Genomic DNA, 16,775 nt, shown 5'->3' with positions numbered 1-16,775 from the left:
CAGTGCATATCCAAACAGACCACCTTCCACTATGTGATTTGTTCAAGAATCGCAACCTAACAGGTAGTCTAGCTAGATGGTCTATCATCATCCAGGACTTTAATCCCACTTTTCAATATGTACCAGGCAAGTTGAATGTAGTCGCAGATGCACTCTCACGTCACGTAGCAGCAGCTATAACATCACTGCAGCCTGAAGTAACTGAAAATACTACACTAACGGCAGCAGTTGTTCGAAACTTTCAGCGCCAAGACCCCATGTGGTCCAAAGTCATTTATTTCCTAGAATCTGGCGATGCCTCGACCTTACCTACTCTGCCAGTATCACTAGATGGGTTCATGCTAGATGATGATCTCTTGTACAGGAAAACACTGCTAACAGGCAAAGATATGCCCAATCGCGAAGTACGCCAACTTGTTGTCCCCACTGCCCTGATACCAAAGGTTCTTCATATTGTTCATAATACTCCTCAAGCTTCCCATCCAGGCAAAGACCGATGCTTGCGCCAAGCACGTCTCAAATACTACTGGCCAACCATGCGCCACGATATCAATGCCCACTGTGACTCTTGCCTTTCCTGCCACCGCCACAAAGGATCAACCGGCTTACCAGCACCTCTCTTACAATACCCAGTCCCATCACGGCCATGGGAAACTGTTTCAATCGATCTCTTAAAACTACCTCTCACAGAATCTGGCGCTGAGTACTTGTTCGTAGCGGTCGACCACTTCTCCCGCTACTGTGTCCTCGTACCCCTCTCCGACAAGACCGCGAAGAGCGTTGCACGTGCCCTTGTAGATCACGTAATTTGCCCGTTCAGTACCCCTCATACCATTCTTACTGACAACGGTACAGAGTTCAACAATAGCCTTCTCGATGAGATCTGTCGCCACTTTCATATCAGTAAGTGCAATGTCGTGCCTAACCATCCGGCTTCCAATGGCCTTGTAGAACGCCACAACCGAAAAATCTTAGAGTGCCTCAGACATCTAGGCTCCCATAGTTCGTCCTGGGATGACTGGATTCCCCAAGTGGCATCCTCCATCAATAGTTCCATCAATGCATCCATTGCTGAATCTCCCTTCTTCGTCCTCTTTGGTTTTGACAAGGACCTCCCATACTCTCTCTTATCCTCAAAGCCAGAACCCATCTACAACATGGATGATTATGTTAAACTAAAATTGGCCAACTTCCAGACAATCCACCAGTATGTCCAATCCACTTTGGCTTCCTCTCAGGAGGACATGCTGTAGGACTACATAATAGATAGATAGATAAATAGATAGATAGAGAGACAGATAGAAGCAGGGAGTCAGATGATGAGAAGGTGTTGTGTCTGCGAGAATCGAGCAGTGCTAAACATGCTTACACACTCTTAACACTGAGGAAAGCTGACGACAGCGGCCAGTAAGGAGATGATGCAGTTAGCTGTCAGCAGTCCTCTCGTGAACAAAGATCTGGTAACCACACACGCATATACACACATACTCACACACAGGCTCCTTAAGCTTTCCATCCATGAGGAACACACGTGACACACCCCTGCTACACCAGATTTTAGGAAAGAGAGTTTAGAAGGAGACAAGCGACCCTAGAGAGAGGTCGAGACGGAGATTAGCCTTAGAACAGAGAGAGAGAGAGAGATAGCGAGACAGGAAGGTAGCTACCCGGGACTTATGCTCTTTCCGTGTGAGAGACCTGTTTAATATTTCCAAGACAAATAAAAATAGTCCCATACTATTCTTTACCTCTCCCGTCACTACATGACATCTGGTGGGGAAGCTACTACAAGATATAAAAGCCGCTCGACCACAAGTCTAAAATATACTTCTCTACAAGTAACTACAAAGTCTTTATGACATTTGGTAGCAGCGAACGTATACGAACCTCGTCTACGAATCAACATTAAATTCCTACAAAATATCAAGATTGAAAACAACCAACAACATCAGCTCTTGACAGTATTCTCTCCATCCAGCCCCCTCCGTCTCCCAGATCATTACGCTGATGCAGAGGTCAAGAGATCACTCGACGCCTTGCAAGTAGCTTAACGACAAACCAGCAAATCTGCGGACATCGTCTCCGAATTAAAAGCAAATTTCTACAAAAGCAACCGAGACTACAAGATTAGCTTCAGTTCTACATTGAATCCTACAAAATACAGCCTACAGTGCAAATAGTCTACAAGTCTACGACGAATCAGCGAACTACAGCCATCTACAATCAACTACAATTAACAACTCTACGTCGTCTGTATAATCTTCTACACGCACCTACAAGTAGCGGCAGTCTTCATCCCACAACGATTAAATCACTAGAGAAAAGGACCGAGAAAACATCGACATAGAAAAACAGAACAAACAAACGAAGAGTGAGACACGACTCACAACTCATCTTACTCACTCGTCTTCACTCAAGTTACTCATCGCTACTCATTCACTCACCACAGCTACCAGTGTGGGAAGCCGACGTCACCATGTGCTGAGATGACATCACAACGCGAGTCTGCCATGCCAAGCAACGTGTGACTGACACCAGGCACTTCTCACCCACTACTCATTACTCATTATTCACATAGCTCCTACTCATACTCACTTATTTTCACAGTTAAGTTGGAAATTCGACGTTCTATGCTGAGGTTTGCCTGGGACAGCCGTTAACCACTACAAATACCAGGCCATGGAGTTTCCTGAGTAATATCGTCCATCAACACACCACTAGAATTATCAAGAGATCTTCAATCAAACCTGTATTTTCTTCCGAGATCGACTTTTGTATCGACACACCTCTACGATCTGTATCAAGTGGGTAAAATTATACTTGCTCATTTCTTCTCAGTGCTAAAATTAGCTATATTCAACTTATTTACTCATCTAGTTTGCTAGGACATAAATAAACAAGAGGCGTATTTCATAACATCATATCTTAATGACAGGAATATTTTCGCCACCACCCACGTTAATACCAGGTGACACACAAATTGCCACAACATCAGACTCACAATTAAGAGACAGCCCACCTATTGTACAACCCTCACCACACGTTAAAGATAAAGAAACAAATACGAGAGTTTCGGATGATGAGTGGGAAACCCCTTCAGACATAGAGAGTGACGACTTTGCAGCTGCCTTGCATACGTATGCCAATATACTTAACAGGGTTCACCGGTCTGGTCATACATATTCCACCATTCCCTCACATAACGATAAACTCGTACAAGTTGAATTAACAGGGCAATCATTAAAAATGAATCAAGAAACAAATACTGCTGATCTAAAAACCACATCTCACGTTTTTGTGTATCACGAGGATAAGACTGCCCCAAAATTCTCTGGCACAGACAAAGATCGCATTGATGTCATTTCATTAATCAATCAGTGCGAACAAATGTTCATCAAGCGCCACATACTAGATGAATAAGAGAAAATTGCTATTTTTTCATCTTGCATAAGCCAGGAAAGATGTCCAGCAAGCAATTTATTGCGCTCCGATAAGCTACATCGTGCTAGGACATATGATGAATTTAAAACTGAATTTCTGAAGAAATTTTCTGGAGGTATGAACTTCTTGCCAGGTATAATTCCAGAATTACATAAAATTGTAGATCTTGTAAGGGAGCACACTACAAACCATGTGCTCAGTGAAATAACTGCTGATGTCTCCACAATCAAGAGAACCCTATTAGCTACTCTGGAGAATTCTAAGTGGATAACAGATGATGGAAAGATGTCCCCAGACCTCGTCGTGGACATCATTGGTTATGTAGCTGCCTTGTGTAAATTACCTGATAGGACCCTTAAGATCGCCAAAACGATCGCGTACACCCCAGGAATGTGCTTACTAGACTTAATGAACGAGGTAGAGATGCAGTGCAGTAAAGCAGGTGTGGTCGACACACATGCACATTCTGGTAGAATCAGGGTACCTGAGACAGTATCAGCTGTGAAAACATCTACACCGACCCCAAACAGAGAACAAAATCGATCGCAACCAGAAATGAGGCAGCCCAAACAAACAAAGACGCCTAGACCTCGTTCCCACACGCCTTCCTACAGGCAGTTTCATAAGTTTTCGCGCAGCCCGAGCAGGTCTCGCGCCATAAACAACACTTCTTATGGGAAATCACCTCATAGGTCACAGTCAAGGGATAGGTCCATTCTGTGTCATTACTGTGCAAAACCAGGACACACAAGGTATGAATGCTTTATCAAGGCAAAAGAGGATAATCAAAAGACACAAGGATTTGGTCCTTACTGTAGGCATCATAGATACCAAGGGCACTGGACTAGTGATTGCAAAACAGTAGAAAAAATTGTGTCTATGTTCAAATCGGGGGAAGACCAAGTCATGACAAAAAACGAACAAACGTAAAGAAGAACAAGGTTAAACTTCACATAGGAGGCATGTTGGGAAATGAGTGTATCTTGATACCAGCGGTATGTGAGGATCAAAACGTTTCCTTATTTTTAGATACAGGCTCTCCAGTGAACTTAATAACACATGAAGAACTAAACAGAATTCTTAAAAATAAAAAGAAAGTAACTTTTCTGGATGAAGCTGATTTAGAATTATACACAGTAGATGGTCAAGAGATTACAGTAAAAGGTATGATAAGATTAAATCTCGGTTTCACAGAAACTACAAGACCATTCTTTGCATTGTTCTATATCGTTGAAAACTTAGCAGTTAAAGCTCATATGTTACTGGGCTTAAGATCCATGAGAACTGAGAACATAACGATACTCCCACAAATGAATGGAATAGACTTTGATAATGAATTCATAGAGGAAATACTTTCAGAGCCCTCACCGATTGGTAGAAGAGAGCCAAAAAGAATTGGTAATATTAAAGGCTTAAACAAACATACACAAACAGATGAGTGTATAAATCCACTTACACCAGCAACCCCATCCTCCAGAATTAGTGACCCAGATAACAATACTGATTTATCAATTTTTCCAGCCCATCTCACTAATGATTTGGTTATACCACCTAATTCATACATGAAGGTTACCATAAAGAGCAAATTACGGAATAGTACTGTTCTTGTCTTAGAAGAATTATGTAAAGTAAAGGGATTGTCAGTAGAAAACGCATTATGTCATACGAACGACGAAGGGCTAACTCAGATATTCATTATTAATCACATGAATGGGGAAGTTCAGTTGAAGAAGGGAACTTGCATAGTTAATATTGAAAAATGTTTCGCCCCTGTGAAGGAAATAAATATTGGTGGAGTAACAAGTGAGATAAAATCTACGGATAGAGAAAGAATAAAAGAGAATTTAATTCACTCAGGTGAATTTGACGAAGAAAATGATTTGTTAACCCTGCTGGAAACACACAGGGACACCGTAGCATTGCCCGGAGAACAATTAGGGTGTACTAACTTGATTAATCACATGATTAATGTGCACCCAGAAACACCACCAATTTTCGTACCAGCTTATCGCATACCACACTCCCAACGTACACTTGCAAATCAGTATGTCGATGAAATGTTAAAGCTTGGAATTATTGAGCCTTCAGTTTCTCCGTGGAACGCTCCCCTTTTCTTTGTGCCCAAGCGAAATGGAGAAATGCGTGCGGTAGTAGATTACCGTAAACTAAATAATCACACTATACCAGACAGATTTCCCATGCCATTGCTAAGTGATGTTCTACAGAATATTGGTCCTGAGAATAATATATTCTCGACCATCGATCTCCTAAACGGATACTATCAGATTCCGGTATCTCAGGAGTCACGTAAATACACTGCCTTTTCAACAAACAGAGGCCATTATCAATATACAAGAATGCCAATGGGGCTGAGGACAGCCCCCGGTACGTTCCAGCGTCTTATGAATTACGTATTGTCCGGAATTTTAGGACAAGGAATATTTGTTTATCTTGACGATATTATTATCGCAACGAAGAATATTAAGGATCATCTCAGGAAATTAGACTTATTCTTACAAAAGCTTAGTGATGCTGGATTAAAAGTTAAACTTTCTAAATGCAAATTTTGTTTTAAGGAAATAAATTTCTTAGGCCACAAATTAAGTTCTGATGGTAGTCACACCACTGATGACAAAATACAGGCAGTGAGAGATTTTCCTGAACCCACTACGACTGACGAAGTTAGACAATTTTTAGGTCTGGCTGGGTACTATAGGTCCTTCGTACCACAGTTCTCTCATATAGCCTTCCCTCTATTCCAACTTCTCAAAAAAGATGCTGTATTCCAATGGGAAGAAGAACAAAAAAGGGCATTTAACAATCTAAAAATTAAACTAACAAATGCACCTTGTTTAGCATATTCGAATTACACGAAATCATTTCTTATTTGTACAGACGCATCAGTTAAAGGATTAGGGGCTCTACTGATGCAGGAAGATAAAAGAGGAAAGAATCAACCAATTGCATTTGCCAGCAGACAAACAAGAGGTGCGGAGAAAAATTATAGCACTACAGACTTAGAGGCACTCGCAGTGATTTTTGCATTACAAAAGTTTCGAGATTTGGTATATGGTTACGAAATCCACTTATTCACCGACCATAAACCACTGGTGGGTATGTTTAAAGAAAAACTCCTTTCTGGGAGGAGAGCAAGATGGAAATGTACAGTCGAAAACTACAATGTACAAATTCATTATATACAAGGTAAAATGAATATAGTAGCTGACGCATTATCTAGGAACCCGAACACAATTCAGGTCGCGGCGTTAGATCTCAAAGGAAATATCCCAAACCACGAGGATATCGCAAAGGCACAAAAGACTTGACCCAGTATGGTCAAAAGTAATATACAAGTTAGAAAGTGGAGATGACATACAATTACCCAAACTTCATGTCCCACTTGAACAATTCACAATGGTCAATAATACATTATACAAAATTAACTCTAAACACCCAAAACGCCAAAGAAATACTAACCAGTTGGTAGTACCTAATGACATGATACCCCAAGTATTACGAATGATACACGACAGCCCACATGCAGGACACCCTGGAAAGGATAAGACATTCAACCAAGCCCAGCTATTATATTACTGGCCTTCATTACGAAGAGATATAAACAATCATATAGACAGATGCGAATCATGTGCAAAACACAAAGGATACCCAATCACACCTGCACCGATGGGTAATTACCCAGTACCACATCAACCATGGGACGGTGTCGCTGTTGATTTACTCAAGATGCCATTATCATACAATAATAACCTATACTTATTCGTAGCAAAGGATCATTTTTCCCGTTATGTCATTTTAGCTCCAATTAAAGATAAGACAGCAGAGACCGTAGCAAAGGCAATAACAGATAATGTAATATGTCGCTTTACTACCCCAAAGGTATTAATAAGTGATAATGGAGGAGAATTTAATTCTGAGATCTTACAAGAAATATGTAACCAATACAACATCAAAAAGGTTAACGTTTTGGCCTATCACCCAGCATCGAATGGGTTGGTAGAGAGACAAAATAAAAAGGTATTAGATGTGCTACGACACATTCTCAGTGAAAATTATGCAAGCTGGGATGATTGGATTCCCAGAGTAGAGGCCTCCATTAATGGGTCTATAAATAAATCCATTGGTGACACACCACATTTCATTATATATGGCATAGATAAAAAATTACCATATGAGCTCCTAGAAGGTGACAACATGCCTATATACAATTACGATGATTACTCTAAACTCCGTTTACGTGAATTCCAGGACATTCACAAAAGAGTGAAAAAACAATTAACGATGTCCAAGGAAGAAATGACGGAGGCATTTAACAAGAAGGCAAAAGATTCACCTATCAGCTTAGGAGACATTGTTTACGGAGTCATTCATACGAGAGACAATAAATTATCCACTAAATTTGAGGGCCCATACAGAGTAATTAACATAAAAGCAAACAAAGTTTTAATTAAGTCACTTTCAAGTGGCGAGGAAAAACAAGTTGATATTGACCATTTAAAACGAGTTTCAAGGGAATTATCACATAATTATTCAGCCTCGGATACAACCGAATAGGTGAACGTACCTCAAGAAACCAAGCAAGAACACAACAATGATTACAAAAAGAAATTAAGGTCATATACCAAACAATCGAACATAGGTGCAACTATTCCAATGAAATCTACAGTACATCATTTACGAGAATTAAATATCGATTTAAACTCCTTCTATAAATGAAATAACAGCCAACCGTAACGCACATCATCACTATCATCAACCACAGCTTTATAGGAAATTAATAGATTTTTTTTTTTTTCGGTAGGTTACGATGAAGGGACTTATGCTATGGATTCTCCTATACATAGTAAGAGTATATGCGCACCTAGACCCCAAGCATATAGTACGACAAGGATGCCTCATAGCTCCAACGGCCACGACTACAATCGTCAAGGACGTCATGAGTACTGAAATAAGTCTAGATTACTTGTATGACTTACCTACTTATCTAGAAAGACTTGCGACGCCGATGCGAACTCTGGACTTCAAGATAGGGAATTATGTTTCACAAGCACATAACACCAAGGAAGTGGATGAAATGGTGAAGTTAGCGAAATGGAAACTAGAATAGGCGAAGTCAACTATGCTCGTCATGATCCAAGATCTCCCATCTTATGGAACGGAGGTACTGAGCAACAGGAACAATATCACACGTACTTGCCAAAAGCGCGGTTTGTTCGATCTGGGCGGCGCAGTTCTGGGGAACATCTTTGGATTGGCTACAGAGGATGACCTTAAAGAAATAAACAACAAATTTAATAAGATAGCTCAGGTACTAACATACCAAGATAAATTCATCACAGGACAGAACTCAGCAATGAAGACAATTGTGAAAAATCTGAAACAAGCAGAAAACGTAGCTCTCGAGAGTGTAGATAAAATAAATGAATTAGAGGGCAATGTTACTCTTTTCCAGCACTTCTCCATCATCACAGAACATACTGACACGATTCTACTACAATTAGAGAACACTAGAGATCGTTTCAGGGCACTTATGCAAGGAATTTCGAATGCTGGTGATGGCAAGATCACAAATGACTTACTCCCAGTTCATGAGCTACGTCAGATAGTTAGTCAAGGCATACATAAACATAAATTGAAGCCATTGTTCCGCAGTAGGGAATTTATGCAATATTACCCGTACTTAGAAGCAACACTAACACCAACATCAGTGATAGTTCATGTACCATTCATCACTGAAGACCTGTTCACAGTATACCAAATACACCCCTTCCCCTATAGAAACAACAACACTTTGGTCATCATCAACATCAACACAGACACCGAACTCATTATGGTCTCCAAGAGACGAGACACTGTCACTTTCGGAAGTGAGTCATCGATTGAGCGAAAGTGCCGCACATCCTTACATGCTGTTCATCTTTGTCCTGCGTACATTTTCACGTTTCAGCCTACTGATACAGTCCCTTGTGAAATGGCTATCATCAGCAATAACAATATTCATCATCATTGCAACTTCACTTTTGCTCCAGATAAACTTGTACACCATCAACGCATTGGACACTCGCAGTTTTTTTATTTCCCTCATAACACATCAGTTTACATAGTCTGTCCAGATATACGACCATCTCATACATCAGCCTCAGGATTATACATAGCACCAGACTACTGTGCGGTATTTACACCATCCATGTCTACTTTTTCCACCATCAATCACTACGCCATTATCAACCATACACACAAACATTTCCACCAACTGCCTAATATGAACTTAAACATGAGCACAAGTATTAAGCTGACGTCACCTAAGTTTGGAACTATGCAGCTGATCAATGAAACAATGAAGCCCTGGGATGATTTGAGTTTGAGTATGTTCAACCCATATTACGTGTATAGCCAAGCACCTTCTGTCTTAATAATCGTCTGCATTGTAGTTGCAGTACTGCTGTTCGCAATGCACGGAATGCATGCAAGAATTGCTAATTTGGAGTCATTATTTAGTGGGGGGAGAGTTAACATCACAGTTAACCACCCTGAATGAAGTGTATATATTTTGTATATAGTATTAATTATATATATAAAAAAAATAAAAAAAAAATAATAATAATACAAAGAAGAATGACCCATATATGACAGACCAGTACCATTATCTTTGAATGAAATATTAATAACTCTTACAATAATCTTAATTTTAAACTATTTTTATTCTTGCATGTATGCATTTCACTATAATATCCAAAGTATATACTGTATTACAGTTAAATAATTTACTTTAATGCATTTATTCAAATATGTATACAACTTATTTAAAATGTAATATTACTGAATAATCACTATTTACTATGAATAATATATGTATACGATATTCATTCAATTATGTTACTTTACAATATTATGTATTTCACTTAATTAGCTTATAAGTTCATTATAATGTGTATGTAGTATGTATTAATATGTTATAACTATTAAATGTCGATGGTACGCCATTTTCGCGCGGCCGAGCAAATGTAGGACTACATAATAGATAGATAGATAAATAGATAGATAGAGAGACAGATAGAAGCAGGGAGTCAGATAATGAGAAGGTGTTGTGTCTGCGAGAATCGAGCAGTGCTAAACATGCTTACACACTCTTAACACTGAGGAAAGCTGACGACAGCGGCCAGTAAGGAGATGATGCAGTTAGCTGTCAGCAGTCCTCTCGTGAACAAAGATCTGGTAACCACACACGCATATACACACATACTCACACACAGGCTCCTTAAGCTTTCCATCCATGAGGAACACACGTGACACACCCCTGCTACACCAGATTTTAGGAAAGAGAGTTTAGAAGGAGACAAGCGACCCTAGAGAGAGGTCGAGACGGAGATTAGCCTTAGAACAGAGAGAGAGAGAGAGATAGCGAGACAGGGAGGTAGCTACCCGGGACTTATACTCTTTCCGTGTGAGAGACCTGTTTAATATTTCCAAGACAAATAAAAATAGTCCCATACTATTCTTTACCTCTCCCGTCACTACATGACATCTGGTTGGGAAGCTACTACAAGATATAAAAGCCGCTTGACCACAAGTCTAAAATATACTTCTCTACAAGTAACTACAAAGTCTTTATGACAATGCTGCAGCACCAACATAAGTCCGCCTCTCCTATCACTATCAGTGTAGGCGATCTTGTCTTTGCTCATTCCCATACGCGTTCCTCTAAGTTGGATGACAAATTTACAGGGCCCTACCGCGTCCTCACTCAACAAAGCAACAAATTTCACCTCCAGGACCTGTCCACTAGGGACACCAGATGGGTCCACGTCGATGACTTAAAGCGAGCACCCCGTGGCCTCGTGTTGGAAGAGTCACTTACACAACCTCCTGCCCCCTCTTCCCCTCCTTCCATCCTTCAGTCTACCTTGTCTCCACCTATCCCTCAGTCTCCTTCATCTCCATCTCCACCTGCTCATTCATCAACCAATCAATATCGGTCCAAACTGCGCTCTGCCCATCAACCTCTTCACGACCTCCCCCATTAACTCTACCCTGATTTTCTAGGTACGATGTTAGCGATCTCCCTGCTGGCAGTGCTGACCCTCCTGGGGTCAGGACGATGGTGGAGTACGTCCCAGGGCCTTGGTCGGCTCGGGAGGCGAGGTAATGCTTATCGACGACATCGCCTCTTTGCGCTACGATCTAGCGCCCCTGGCTGACGTAGCCATTGCCCTACCTGCCTACGCGCACCAGCTCCAAGGAATCAGGAACCATCTCACGGCCCTCATGGGGACACACGACCCGAATGAGTATCTCTATAACCTTTTCCTCCCACTCTCCTGGCAGTTGCAATACATAAGTAACAGATTCACTGAGCTCAGTGACACATTTTCCATTCAGACACCCGTGGGTCGTTCTCGTGTGAAACGAGGTCTCTTCGACTTCGGCGGTGAGATTCTGAGTGGCTTGTTTGGCGTTGCTACAGCCCGTGACATTTCTGGCTTCAAATCTGATCTCACTCATTTAGCTTCAGCCCTAGAATCACAACGCTGAGTCATTAAAATCCAACACACTATGTTACAGAAGCTCACAACCCAACTCAATGAAGTCACGTCCACTCTAAACAATTTCACCGATATCTTACAACGCCACCTTTCAGATCTCAACGTTATCTCTCAGTTTTTCTACCTCAAACTCAAAATGGATAATCTCCAACTGGCCGTTGACTCTCTCCTGTCTCAAGTCTCTACCTTGGTTCGTATCCTGGTCGATGCTATCAATGGACGTGTCACTGCCGACTTAGTACCTGTCTCAGCTCTCCGTTCTGTCCTGGAATGGGCTCACTCCACCTTCGGTCTCTCCCCAGTCCTCCCTTACTCTTCCCTTGAATATTATTATCCTGTTCTCGAAGCCACTCTTCTCACTACATACGTCGTCGTCCATATTCCTCTCCGTTCTGCCATAACCTTTAACCTTTTCTACATCATTCCCTTCCCTTTCCGCCTCAACAACTCCTTGTTACAGGTATCTGTTCCTTCAGAATATTTCCTCCTCTCCCATGGTCATCTTTCCGTTGCCTTCCTTTCTTCCACAGACCTCCAGCAATGTTCCTCCCTTACTCCGACCTCTCGTTTCTGTGCTGCCCATCTTTTCGCTATCTTCCCTAGCAGTGCTACACCCTGTGAGTCTGCTTTAGTTCGCAACCATTCCATCTACTCGGCCTGTTCTTTTGTCCCAGCTCCTGACCTCCCGGTCCACCATGCTCACCTCAACCATGTCCAGTATTTCTTCTTTGTTGTTCCCATCTCTGTCACAATCATGTGTCCTGGTTCTTCCATTCGCTCCGTCCCCGCTAGTGGTCTCTACAAAGCACCTGACTATTGTACCGTCAAATCAGAGTCCGTCATCACTTACGCCACTCGCTATCACCAAGCTGTTCGTAAACACTCCTATGACATCTTTCAACCAATCGACATGCCTTCAACCCTACCTTCTGCCAACATTACCATCACCTCCCCTCACTTGCGCATGCTCACCTTCCTTAATGACAGTGATTTCATTATGGATCAATTTTCTCTGGCCTTCAGCCGTTCATGGGTTCATCCAACAGTTGTGTTTCCCCCTGTGGTTATCGCTTTCATAGGTTTTCTACTCATCATCTGTGCAGTGCATTGTTGTGTCAGAAAAATGGAACGTCGACTCCAGGAAATCAGAGTCGCTACAGGCATAGTACGCCCTACACACGACGTAGAAACTCCCCGTACTTAGTGCCCTCACATTCAGTGACTAGCAATGCCATCTGACGATTAACCAAACTGTGAACAGCACTCTGCCTACTAGAAAATGATGGTATTTCTTTCATGCATTACTGAGTGACAGTGTCTCCTACAGAAAATACAAATGAACAAAAAAAAAGAAAGAAAAAAAATGAAGGAAGAACAACAATAGAACTCTCATATCTACTCCTTGTTTCTCATGTATCAAACTATTATTGTGTAATTCCCATTATGTCTTAATCCTTGTATTTCTTATATGTATATATCTTCCTAATTCCCTCCCCTCAACATGGCCATGTCTCCCCTACTGCCCCTGTATCATACTTATCCCTTGTACAAACCTCCCGGTCCTGCCTTACTGCTATAATCAAACACCATTTAATTCCCGGTGTCAGGAGACACCGTCTTTGCTACCCGGGGGAGTAGTGTACCTCCTCCACAATATGTCTACCCCCGATGTATATATGTCCCCCCCCAATGCATACATGCCCCCACTAATCTTGCTAGGTCAGCACCCTTTCCCACGCCTGAAGACGGCGTTATTGCATCAGTTCTTAGCAGACAGCCGACACGGGCAGACTGTTTTACTGTGAGCTTGTAATAAACTCCTTATCTAGCTGTTTGTACACGGAGTTTCTATCACCAAAATATTGCAAGTTACATATATATATATATATATATATATATACATTGTGTGTGTGTGTGTGTAGGCATATTAGTTATACAGTATACAAGTAAAGTCAGGGAGTAACCTTTTGTTGCCTGTTAACTTACCTATTCAGTTACGAGAGAGAGAGAGAGAGAGACGGGTGGGAGGGGAGAAGCAGGATAAACGAGATGCCCAAACTGACATTGATAAACAGACCAACAAAATCGAGATAATAAAAGACAGACGCAGAAAAACACTCAGCTCATTATACGAGATGGACAAAGAGACTTGGAAGGTGCGAAACAGAGAGAGATGGCCCCAGAGAGGGAGAGAGACAGGGAAAGTTCGAAACAATAGAGATAGCACAAGGGAGAGACAAGCTGACAGACCAAAGACTCTCCATCTCTCAGGCTGTCAACAGAGAAGGAATGCTGACCAAAGTGTGTGTGGTCGGAAAAGGCTGAATGTAGCTGTTTACCTAAGCTAGAGAGAGAGAGAGAGAGAGAGGATTTGACGGGTTTATTGAGGTGATCTGGCTTTGATTCTGATTAATACGTCCTTCCTAAACCCGGTGCAAGATAATAAGAGTGTAGAAGACAGATAAATAGGTAGGTAGATAAATTGCTTGAAAGTGTGTGTGTGTGTGTGTGTGTGTGTGTGTGTGTGTGTGTGTGTGTGTGTGTGTGTGTGTGTGCATAATCGTCCCACAAAGTTTATTTGCTGGAGGTAGTGACTACTGTTTTTATATAGAAGAAAATATACGTTCAGTACCATAACTGGACGCATTCTCAGTCGCTTTGAAATACCTTAACATAGTCCTATACCTATTCTTTTTCACAATACATCCCAACATTACCTTGTGTGTCACTGTTCCACACTCAATCGATATTAAAGCTATATTAGTAACCTACATGAGAATGCTAAGGTGTATTATGGAAAGTAAACAGCTGAGGAATAGGGGTTACGAAGCCTTTTAAACTATACTCCTTAGGGCTTTAATTGACTCTTCTGGGCCTCTGTTACTGAAGTCAGGTGTGAAAAATAAATTAACCTTTAAATGAGGAATTTTGATCTCACCCATGGTCAAACGCATTCTTGTGTTATTTTCTAGGTAATTTAGACTTATATTGGGCAGCCGAGAGCGAGTCATATTAGGCTGAGTTTTAATATTAATAGAAAACAAAAATTTTCTTCTAAAATTAATGATTGTTAAGAGGTAGGAATGGCAAAAGATGAAAAAAGCACAGAAATATGAGAGCATTCAGGATGGGAGGAGATTTGGAGACCTATACCCATTACTACTTTCCACCAGCTATAAGTTTGTGGCTAAAGTGTGGAATGCAGTAATGGGTATAGGTCTCCAAATCTCCTCCCGTCTTGAATGCTCTCTTGTTTCTGTGCTTTTTTCTTCTCTTATCTGTGCACTTTTGCCATTCCTACTTCTTAACAATTGTGTGGGTAAGACCGAAAGTTGGACTACAAATGTGGGCGATTGTGTGTGTGTATGAGCCAACGCAAGATCGTGCAAGCAGAGTGAAAGAAGAGTTCTGGACAAATGTGGAAGGGCGCATGGAAAAGTTTGAAAGGAATGAGAGTGTTTTTTGATTGGAGATATGAATGGAAAAGTAGGGAATGTGAAGGTGGATGGGAAGGTGGTGAATGGGGTGTGCCTGCAGAGGTGAATGAGAGTGGCAGTGTTCTAGTGGACATTTGTGCCGGGAGAGGGGTTGGTGATAGCCAATGCCCTCTTCAGACACAAAATGATCCACAGGTATATGTGGCGAGTGATGAGAAGGGTGGGTGGTTAACTAACTGAACGGAAGGCAATGATTGATTGTGTGTGTGTGTGTGTGTGTGTGTGTGTGTGTGGATGATTGGATGAGAAGATGTGCAATGGATGCACGAGCATATAGAGGTTGGGGGAGTGGACTTGGTGGTGGTGAAAATCAGGGTTCAAATTAAATGGAGGAATAGAAGAAGGGAAGGACAGGCGGAAGTAGTTTACACAAGGAGGGTGGAAAGGTTACAAGATGATGGAAAAAAGGCAGAATATAAGAGGGAAGTGGAGACGCGATATGGTAAATATGAATTGGAGATGTGGAAAGTGTGTGCAAGATATTCATAGAAGAAATCTGTACAGCATGTGAGGTGGTGTGCGTGGTAAACAGAAGACGAAAGGGGGTGCAAGGTACAGCATGGTGGAATGAGGAGGTGAGACAGGCTGTGGCACAAAAGAAAAAAGCATATAGTGAGTGGATGAGAAACAGGGGCGTGGAAGAAGTTGAGAGACAGAAGAGAGAATTATATATATAAAGAGGAGGGGAGGGGTGAAAAGATTAGTAATAGAGAGAAAGAAGAGAGTGGATGGGGAATTTGGAAGGAATTTGAGTGTAAAGTGAAGGGACTGTAAGAAAATGTTCTGGAAAGAGGTAAAGAGAGTTAGAGAGGGGGTCAAAGAAGTTAGTCGAGGAGTGGAAAATAAGAATGGTAATTATTAGTGTAGAAGAGAGAAAATGTGAGCAGACGGAGAGAACACTTTAAGGAATTGTTGAACATAGAGAATGAAATTAATGTGAGTATAAGTGGCTGGGGAATGGCTGGGAGACGGAGGGATGTGAGAAGAGAGGAAGAAATCAGTAGGATGGAAGTTGTGGAAGCGATGAAGAAAATGGGGAAAGTCCCAGGAATTGATGGAGTGTGGTGAAATGCTGAAGCATTGAGGGAGAGACAGTAGTAGAATGGATGTGGAAGATGTGCAGATTGGCCTGGGAAGAGGGTAGGGTCCCAGAGGACTGGAAGTCAGGTATAATTATTCCCCTGTACTAAGGAAAAGGGGAAAGAGAAGTATATGGTAATCATAGGGCATTTGTCTTCTTAGTGTAACAGGAAAAGTATATGGTAGGATACTTACT

Source organism: Coenobita brevimanus, chromosome 7 (genome assembly GCF_032717465.1).
Source record: "Coenobita brevimanus isolate Jiangsu-jjx chromosome 7, ASM3271746v2, whole genome shotgun sequence".
Classification (NCBI taxonomy): domain Eukaryota; kingdom Metazoa; phylum Arthropoda; class Malacostraca; order Decapoda; family Coenobitidae; genus Coenobita; species Coenobita brevimanus.
This window is presented reverse-complemented; position numbering follows the sequence as displayed.